At 40.1% G+C, this 10216-nt stretch overlaps 1 long non-coding RNA gene across 1 annotated transcript; it reads left to right on the top strand.

Moving 5' to 3' along the window:
- Window positions 1–236: 236 nt before the first annotated feature.
- Window positions 237–2180, top strand: LOC117813173. The gene is made up of 2 exons (XR_004631341.1): window positions 237–422; window positions 1459–2180. It is a non-coding gene; the product is annotated as an uncharacterized LOC117813173 (long non-coding RNA).
- Window positions 2181–10216: the final 8036 nt, after the last annotated feature.

Here is a 10216-nt window from a genome sequence, read left to right as displayed (position 1 = left end):
AAACCAATTCAACCATCAGAAGATCTGTCAAAACCGAAGTTATTTAAATATAAATATATTTCATTATTTCATATGAAATAGGTACATTATTTATTCATTAATCATCATTAATTGTGTATCATGTGTATTTTAAATATTCCTCGTATTTATAATCTTGTAATACAAATTTTAACTAAACACCAGTCCACCAGTTCCAAACAAACACTTCCGCAGCCGCGCAGCGCGTGCCCGAGCCGGCACTGCAGCAGCAGCGATCATCAGCTGACAAACAGATTTTTCATAAACCAGCTCCTACCGGCTGCCTCCTCGGTTTCTTTTAGCTTGTCCTCTGCACCGCCGATCTACTCCAGACAGCAGTCCGTTTAAAGTGCTGCGTTTTGGCCCGCTGCACTCCAGTGCGCGCTCTGATAGACCTGCACCAGGTGCGCCTGATGAGACACGTCCTGTCTTTCCGGGTAGACGCTGTTAACAGCTGATTCCTCTTTTAGTTACAGATTCATATTACATATGAACTAATTTATTCATGATTTTGTATATTTATCTAGTCATTGTTGTAACATATTATTTATTTATTTATTGATCCATTGATCCGTTTGTTTGTTTATTTATTTATTTATTTATTTATTTATTTATTTATCTTTATTTATTCTGCATAGCAGCATACGTTTTAGTCTTAATAAATAGATACTTACTTTCATAAACTCACCTAGGATAAAGTTGTAGATTGCATTTATAGTCATTTTAGTATATTAAAGCCTAGTTAATTATAATTAGTTTATTTTTCTACTGTTATATATTTTATTTTTACAGTTTGACTTGACAATATCTGCGGCATGTAATACCCAACATTATGTTTTAGAGAGAACTTTGTAAAAATGCTGAATCAATAGTACTCTGCTAGCCTGCTAGCCAAATCAGAAGCTATAATGCCAAAGACAAACAAATACCTGTTTGCAAACATCTATGCTTGAGTAAAATTATGAAGTTGGTTTGAATTTCACCTGATGGAAATGAAGATGCTAGCATTGTCAGCATTACTGAAAATGTTGTTAGTGGACACAGGCCTTTGGTATTGCCATGTTGTCAACAGACATATCAGGACCAATGTGCAGTAGAGCATCCTGTATGTCAGCATACACACTGTGGCATTTAAACTAAATGATAATCTAGGAACTTCTGAGGATTTAGATGACCTTAAAAAGGGGTCAGCTGTGCTATTTTAGGTCCTTTTAATAATTAATTGCCAAGCTGACAGAATTGTGCAGTCTGTGTTACAGTATCTCCAGGCCACATTTCCTAGTACTGCATTCAAGATGTTATAGAGTATTTCCTTCCAGCTGAAGGTTGAACTATAACATAAAGAGCCTAATCAATGCGACTATCTGAGCAAAAAGAATACATCAAAGGTCTACTCTTTCACTCTGTGTCGACTCATTTCTCCACATTTCCATCACTTAGCTCTGTGGACAGCTGTGGGACACAGAGATCTCTCCTCTGTGCCAGCAGCAGCCTGTGCCTCGCCTCCTCCTGTTGATCCAACACCTGGGAGCTCTCTGTGCAGGATTAATGAAGTCCTTCATGCTCTGACTTAACCGAATGATAAGAGGCTGGCCTTATAGAGCCTCAAAGAGAAACCAGCGTCCACAGAAGAGACGGATCAAACAGGTCTGTGACTCAGTCATTGCAGACAAGACAGAGACATATTACAGCTCATCTGCAGCACTCAGCAGCTACTGATGCATGCACAGATACATACATGTGATCCATATCAATGTTATGAAGGTGAGAACCAATAATGTGTAGACAACAATGCAGACATCATTCAATACCTACTACACCAGTCATAGATGTTATTAGAGTGTGGACATGGAAATTCTATTAGAGTTGTCTGTTTATTTTCCACTTTCAACTGAACAATATTCACTTGTCTCAGTGTGAGGGTCTGTAAGATGAGAACCTAGACCAGGGTTTTGTTAGACTGTGTCTGTACATTCAGTAGCAATCATCTTGACAAGATAATATTTAATATAACTTTTAATGCAAGAACACGTGACTATGGAAGTAGGAACAGATGCAAACAAAGAATATGGACAAAAAGAAGGTACATGGATGAGAATATCATATTAGAATTGTTTTTATTGTTTTATAATTGAATACATTAATAAAACCCAGGTAACTTATTTGACTCCCTCCTGCTCTTGTCTATCTTCATTTGGAGAAAATAAATTGTCATAATTTGCAAAGGATGCATCTATGATCATTGGCCATGTCTGATTATTCGTGCATGTGCTTTCACTTTCATAATGACATTCGATTTTTAAAAAAGAATCATTAAAGCATTATGTACGGATGACAGTGCTTATGCATATGTCTGGATTTGTGCACGTTCACAGTTACACTTCTAAACTTATACAACTTTATGCATCTTTCCTCAGGAACTTACACCCAAACAATAGCACTTTGACACCTGAGGGGTTGTACAAAGCCAACAGTAGAGGGTGTTTTGACGGGTCATCTGACATTTCTTCTGATCAAAGTAGAACGATCTATGTCCGTCTGTCTGCAGTGCCTATATTGTTAGTTGTTAATGTGACAACCACACAACGAACAACTGTAAAAGTTTATACAAGTCACACATAACTAAGTGTAAACACAAAAACTTCAAACAAAATTCAAAACTGCATGAAAAATACTGGGAAAAACTATCTTTGCCCAAACAGAAGTTGGATTAATTTATTAATTTTCTATCTAGAGAAATCTATCTTGTTTTCTGTACTTTCACTGCCATACCAGCCATGTAAAATGGGCTTTGCAGGACATTAAGACCAAGCATAAAAACGTAATCTGCCTGCAGAGATCTTCAAAAAGCAACTACAGAACGGACGGCACTATTCAACTGAAGTAAAGCTCAAACTCTGCACATCATGATTGAAAACATAGCTGATAAGAAATCGGTTGTCCTTTTATTCAACACAGATTTCCCTAGCAAGGACCACACCAACAACAGAATGAGATTTGACAGATAGTTTATTGATTACGTATTATTATATTTATCGATTTAAACATGTAGTCGCTTTGGGGAAGCTTTGTAGGGGATCTGCCGTAGCACCCGGGCATGATAAACCCCCAAAAGCTTTTAGTTATAGAGGCTGTGTTGAGACGATTTGAGGTCTTTCAAATCAGAATGAATGTATCAATGATACGCTTGCGAGGACCAACGGCCCATTATCTTAATATGGTGTTCTGGTGTGCCATTGCGAGATGCGGTGGTAGCAGCTCCAATTTTAAATGAGTGTCCGGAGTAATGATCAGGAAAGATTCCAGATAAGTTGAGAGTTTGGCGAAGTGTTTATGGAACCAGAAACGAGTAGCTATTTGTCCATGCTCGGACAAGAGTAGAGGAGAGAATGGTGGATTGCCCTGTGAAGTTCCAAATTGCATATAATTAGCCTATAATTAGAGTCTCAAATGGGATAAGTGGGGATTGGTTTTTGAAGTAGAACACCGGAGTTGGCTGGCCTAACTGATTGGTTTTGGTTTGTTTCAGATGATACACTATGATGTCGTCTGAGAAAAGTGACAAGTCGGACACGCAGGCGTTATGACGTGGATCAAAGTGGAGAGTTAATGAGGTGAACTCGGAGCATCTTAGGAAGCCATAGAATGTGAGCAGGAACACGAGAGTCAGAGCGACCTGCGGGCTGCTATAACCAGGGCGGATTGTTTGGATGCAGACTGACAGGAGATCTACTGGAGAGGGAGGCGGCAAGGGTTTGGAGCTGGTTCTTGGCGCTGGATTCCCTTGAGGAGGGAAGTAATTTGAAGATGGTTGAAAGCCATGCCTTTGCTGCCAGTCAGGAGTTTAGAAAAGAAACTGATGCCGCTAAGGTAAACTTTTATGGTTTGCGTTTTAATGGCCATAGTGGAATGGGCATAGGTTATGAAACAAGTTAAGGTGACTATGTCGAAAGACGGAAAGACAATATTATACTGGTTGTGAAAGTGTTCAAAACTTTTCCAAGCTGACCAGTAAGATTAAAGGGTTGAAGGAGACAGGCTATTGATAATGCAATTCTGTGATTCGATAATCAACTGTGTCAGTGCAGGATTTAGATGTTGAATGCCAGGACTGAATATGGTGGAACTTGTGTCAGGTAGTTGTCTGTGAATGGAGCCAAGCGTCTCAATTTCTGAAATGAGAAACGAGACAGAGAGTCAATAATGACATTTGAACGCTTGGAATTAAGCTATTTATACCAGGTATGGAGCTGCCATGAGCTGTGTTGAATGATCGATAATGATGCCTTTTTTGCCAGAGAATTTCCCTGTTGCAATACCAAGGGGGCTGATGCGGAAGTTCAGAAATGGAGGATAAGGAAAGGGGCCAATCATGAAGCCATCGTCGACTTCCTTTTTCAGCAGGCATTGGATGGACTCGGGTCATTTGTTGCTGACAGTAGGTTTTTGCATTCAAAAGACACGGAGGGAGGAGTTGTAATTCCGGGGTGGAAACCCTCTTTGAATCCCTTGACAAAGAACTGAATGAAAGCTGGGTGGTTTTGAAGCGCTCTTTCTAGAGCAGGTATGCTAATAGGTGTTGGGAGATGCTTACCTAGACCTTGTGAAGTGGGGTTGTAAGGGCATGCCAAGCGGGCATGTACGGCACTGGGATATGTTGCATCATTTGTCATTGAAGTTGTTGCATATTTGCCAACCTCCTTGGTTCATGATGGGCCTTTTTTTTTTTTATCTATGCCACCAGTTACGGGGAAGTTGATGGTTGAGGCTGTTGAAACTGAATTTGGAGCTATGGGTCTTGGTGGGATAACTGAAGACAGGCAGGAAAAAACTGGGGCCTTTGATTGATTTTGGTAAGATTTAGAGCGAGCAGGGATGGAGCAAGACATGGCGGGGTGTGCCGGAGCATCACACAAGGAGCAGGCAAGAGCTGTGCAAGCAGCAAAGATGCAGCAGTAATTATCAAGATTACCCCAGTAGGTATCCTAATGAAATTGCTGGGGACGCGGTGCACCCTCTGAAAAAAAAGTAGATTTCATACAGGTAAAATTCACTCCCTCTGAAGCATAGGGCCAGTTTGAGAACTATGGCTAAGTAGTCATCAATTTCCTGTCTGCGATTGGGAAATTTGAGCAGAGAACATCTCTGTGTAAGGAGAAGGCATAAGCAAACTCGGTTGAAGTAAGCTCTTAAGAACAGGTTGGTACTTTTTCTTTAAGTTGGAGGTGTCCATCGTTATTCTCCAGTATTCTGTTGGCAGTTGACGCGTAAAAGTGGCATACGCCAGTTTCAGGCCCCGTTTTGTGCGTAAGCAACGTTTATAAATGAGACCCATGGATATCCAGCAGTAAGTCATATAGTTCTAACTGAGGCTGTATTTAATAATGAACTCAAATGAACTCACAGGGATTTCTCCTCAACATGTTTAATGCTTGCTGTGTCTCATTAGCACAGATCTGTTTGAGGTTGAGGTGGGACGAGCCAGAGGTCTTGTTGACAAAAGACTTCATTTGTTTAAGCTGCTCAGCTCTGCTTTGTCTCTGCTTTTAGAAACCGATACTGCACCAGAGTCCATAATCTCTCACATAAACACAGGATTGCTTTTATAACCGACAACAAAAGACAACAACAGTAGGATTTCATTATGTTTGGCCTCAGATATTTCCCTGTGAAGTATCTTAATGATACAGGAAACTTCTACGACATCATTTCCACTGAGGTTCTGCCAAGAGATGACTGAATAGCTTTTTTCCTCCTTAATGCAGAGCCAGTCTTATTTCCTCTGGCATCATATACAGCTTGCTGCACATAGTTTTTCTCCCTTTTCATGCATTTCTGTTCTTCAATTTCAACACATGCCTACATTCTTTTTCCAAGAGGTTTATTCAAGTCAAGTCAACTTTATTCATATAGCACATTGAAAAAGAACCAAGGTCGACCAAAGTGCTTTATAAAGTAACGTTTGAATGACATCTCTCTGGCTTCTCACATAGCCACAACACATGTAACTATCAGCGTAGTGCAGCCTATAAAAGTATGAGTGGCCCGAGTCTGAATCAGGGTGGATCAAAAGCCCTGAAATTTCAAAGTTTTAAACTACTCACTGAATGTTAAAACAAAATGCTTTGCTATCATTATCAAAGTTAGTAATTATTGTAGATGCAGTTGGGTGAAGATATACCAATTTGTATTCAGAGCTGTGAAGCAATGCCAAAGAATGGCTGTGTTTCATTGTCCTTCCAATATTGTGCCTGATTTCATGTATTTTTTTAGATAGTCAGGGAAAATGAAATTATATTTGGCTATACTAGGAATAAATTCCTAACCAAAAACTTTCTTCACTACAGTCTTCATAAAGGTGTCTAATAATACATCTAAAAAGATTTTGATTCAACTTCCATAGGAAAATACCTGACAGCTGCTGAAAGTTCAGGTACCTGGAACCCATCAGTGAAAATTTGATAACCCTATAACGCCATGTGTATCATATTTTATATATCCGTTTTTGAGACCTCTACATCATTAGTGTGATATATTTTTTCAGAAAAAAACTGATGTATACATGCAGTGCACGGATAATACAACAGGTGGGAGTAATTCATCCACCAGAAGACATCACTTGAGACATCCAAATGGCAGCCATTGATCAGTGATCCATTCGTGCTTTTTCAGGGATATTTTTGCCCATTTTGAAAAAGTTTGGATGAAAAAAACTTTTTCAAAATTGGCAAATGCAAATGAAACTTCAATAGGAATATGTACTGGATTGATGCAATGTAAAACTAATTCATATTTCATATTCTAATTTATTGTAAAATCGTGTTGAAAATGTGTGTATCAAAATTGAAACAGCAGGTATATTAGGAAACTTATTTGCAAATCTGTCAACCATATTATTGTTACATTTCATACATTATGAATTCCATAAAGCAACACAGAGTTGTTTTTATTATTTAAGAAAACATTTAAATGACATAATTAGGTATATTTAGAGCAGAAATTGAAATATGTACAACATATATTGAATTGTTATATACGCAACCTGCTGTATCATGATGCCATGGCTCCCTTAGTAAATAATTATTTTTTGCTCAATTAATACTACAAAAAACTGAACAATTCAGAGAAGAAATGTACTATGAATAAGGTGACTTCATTCAACCCTATAGAATTAATTGTACATATATGTTGTCTCCTGAAACTGAGTGACTCAGCAGATAAAGCTTGTATCCCTGACCTCCCAAGGAGTGGTTTTGGTGCATCGCCACCCGGGCATTGAAATGACTACTGCATTGTATAGACGATAACAATGACATGCTGTACACCAACATGCTTTGCGCCAGGTGGACGACAGGGCTCATTGTTGCTCTCTTGTGGTTAGAGCTAATGCTCGCTATTTACCGCCAAATCTACACAGGAACTATTCTCATGCTTGGTTCTTCGAATTTTGTGCTAATATGTACGGAAAAACCCCAAATGACAAGGTGAAAAGACCAATGTGGATCTGAGTCTCCAGTGTCTTTACAGGAGGTTTGAATAGAGGCAGTGAAAGGAGGAAACTAATGGCGTGGAGTGGATTGGAAACCAGCTTACAAGCAGGCTAATTGCCATTGAACCAACAGTCAGTAATTAATTGGTCTCTTCCTCCCTCTGGGGGCGGTGCAGTGTGGTGTGTGTGGTCTGATGTGTTGTTGTGGCTACCTTCACCTCTGTCATCAATATTAACACCACATCCAGGCTGCACATCATCTCCCTGGATAATGGATCATTAGGTCCCATTACAGTGTCATTGCACCACACTTGTCTGCATGCCAAGAACTTCAGCAGAGAGATGCTTTCCATCCTGAGAGATGCACATAGAAACACTTTTTACGCCTTGACTGACTCCTTGTAGCATTTCTTGTGTTTTGTTTTTGCATCGAGTCGTCTGAGAGCAATTTGTCTGGCGCTGTCAGAGCGATCATTTATCAGAATTTGAAGAATGTTTTTTTTAAAGACGGAGGCCTGAAAATGCCAGGGAAATGAGAGAGAGCCTTGTGGCAGCTCTACAGCATGAATAAGTTAATAGGATGAGGAAGTTCAGCTGAATACAGATGAATGTCAGCACTGAATTTAAGTGCTCAAGAGATATTCAAGCCACTTAGGAGCACTGAAAATGTTTCTTGGCTTGACTCATTTCCTCTCTTACTCTCTCTCTCCCTCCCTCCCTCCCTTTCCCTCTCTCGTCCTGTTACTCTGTCTGGCACACACGTTATCAAATTAGGCACATGTTTCCTGACATGACATAAATTGGTGTTCCTCTTGTTTTTCGTGTAAATGAACGTGTGACAACTTTTATCACCAGGCTTGTGATGTAGTCTTTCACCATCTGAGGAGCACACACACGGTGTTGTACGAGGCTTTTGAAAGCACTTATCTCAGTAATTCACCGGGAGGGTGGAGATGTGTGAGGGTGTGAGGTGGTCCACAGACTGTGGCATCGGAGGAATTCATTGCAGGCTCTGCCATTCATACTTGGCTGCACTCTCTGAGCTGCAGACATCAGTGTGACATCTGTATGACACGCTAAGTACATGATGTCGGCTCCAGCTCAAGAGATCTGTCCTCTCGATGAGGTTGAGTCAGTGTGTGCATGCATGTGTGTGTGTCCATTTAATACATGTTTCTTCTCTTATCACAGCTGCCTGTCAAATGTGCATGAAAATGTGTCAATTGATGTGTGTAATTGTGCGAATGCGAGGCTAGGATGAGATATGTGAATGGGCTTTGTGTGTCTTTTAGTGTTGCTGTTATAGTGTGTGTGTGTGTCTGTGTGTTTGCTGAGTGTGCAGTCTCTGTTCCTCACACTATAGGGTGTAGTATTGAAGAAATAAATTGAGTGTGACACACTTTTAACTCCAGAGATAGGGGCTCTATTAATTAGCTGTTATTGGAAAGCTGAAGTGCTGTTGTAGCGGGGGCTAAAGCAGCAGGCTCCATTAATATTGGCATGGTGATTAAAGGATTCCAACCGCCCAATCTCTTTCATTACACTCCCACACACACACACACACACACACACACACACACACACACACACACACACACACACACACACACACACACACTCAAATGCACACACTCAAACACACACACTCAAACACACACACTAACACATCAAAGTTGTTTTATCTCTGTAATAAAAATCCATTATACTTCCATAAAAATAATTGCTGATTTTAATCCCCTTTATCATCATCAAATTTAAACAAGTGATACAAAGCAAAGCCAGCAATAACAGCTTTTATATTTGATCCTCTAAACGCTGCAGTTTCTTTCTTGTCAACAACCCTCTGACGCACAGACTGTGGTGTGTTTGAATGTGGTCACAGTTTGAACAGAACAGTGTTCAAGAGACCAAGGGATGTTTGCTGCTCCCTTCGGGGACCTTTGTTACACGTCATTGCAGCCATGTTTCCATGCCAAACCTCTTCAAAAGAAGCTCTATAGCAAATGTATTGTTGCCCACTGTTTGAAAAATTCTTGGAGACCATTTCCTGCTAAATGAGGACATTTCTAAAATAAAAGGAACTAAGGAAGAAAAGCAGATCTGGACATTATTTTTGTCAAAATAAAGTTTTTAGCCGTGAGAAAAGCTCTTCGAGGCACCACATAGGTCGGAGATAACGTATTGTAAGTGGTTTGTTTTAGTGGACTGGAACCCTGATATGGTGACCGGAGAACACACACTTAAAGATCCTGACAGTTCCCTTTATTGAAATCGTCATTGTTCATATACACAGCTTTTTTGTAAAATGTTCATGGGGAAAAAATCCATTGTTTCCACAAACCTGGCCTCCACTTTATCTGCGTTCTCAGGGTAGGATAGTGGTGCGCGGTGTATGTGGTAGATGGTATAAATGATATAAATTTGGCCTACGGTAGAGATTTGAGCTCTACCGACCAATCACGATAACTCTTGTTGATGGTCTCATCGTACCAGCCTCAGTGTAAAAATTGCTTCAGGCCCAGAGACCATGGAGCAGGAGGAGCTGGTTAAAAAACGGTGCTACGTCAGTGATTTGGACTTGGTTCAGATTTAAAAAGGCGGATAGTGAACAGAAAAACGTAATTTGCAAGATGTGTCGAGCGACAGTGCCGGCAAGCAAAGGTACCACGAGCAATTTGTTCTTCCTTCTAAAAACAAAGCATGTCCTCG

This window comes from Notolabrus celidotus, chromosome 5, assembly GCF_009762535.1.
Source record: "Notolabrus celidotus isolate fNotCel1 chromosome 5, fNotCel1.pri, whole genome shotgun sequence".
NCBI lineage: Eukaryota > Metazoa > Chordata > Actinopteri > Labriformes > Labridae > Notolabrus > Notolabrus celidotus.
Note: the sequence above shows the minus strand (reverse complement) of the source record. Positions and strands in the feature narration are given on the sequence as shown.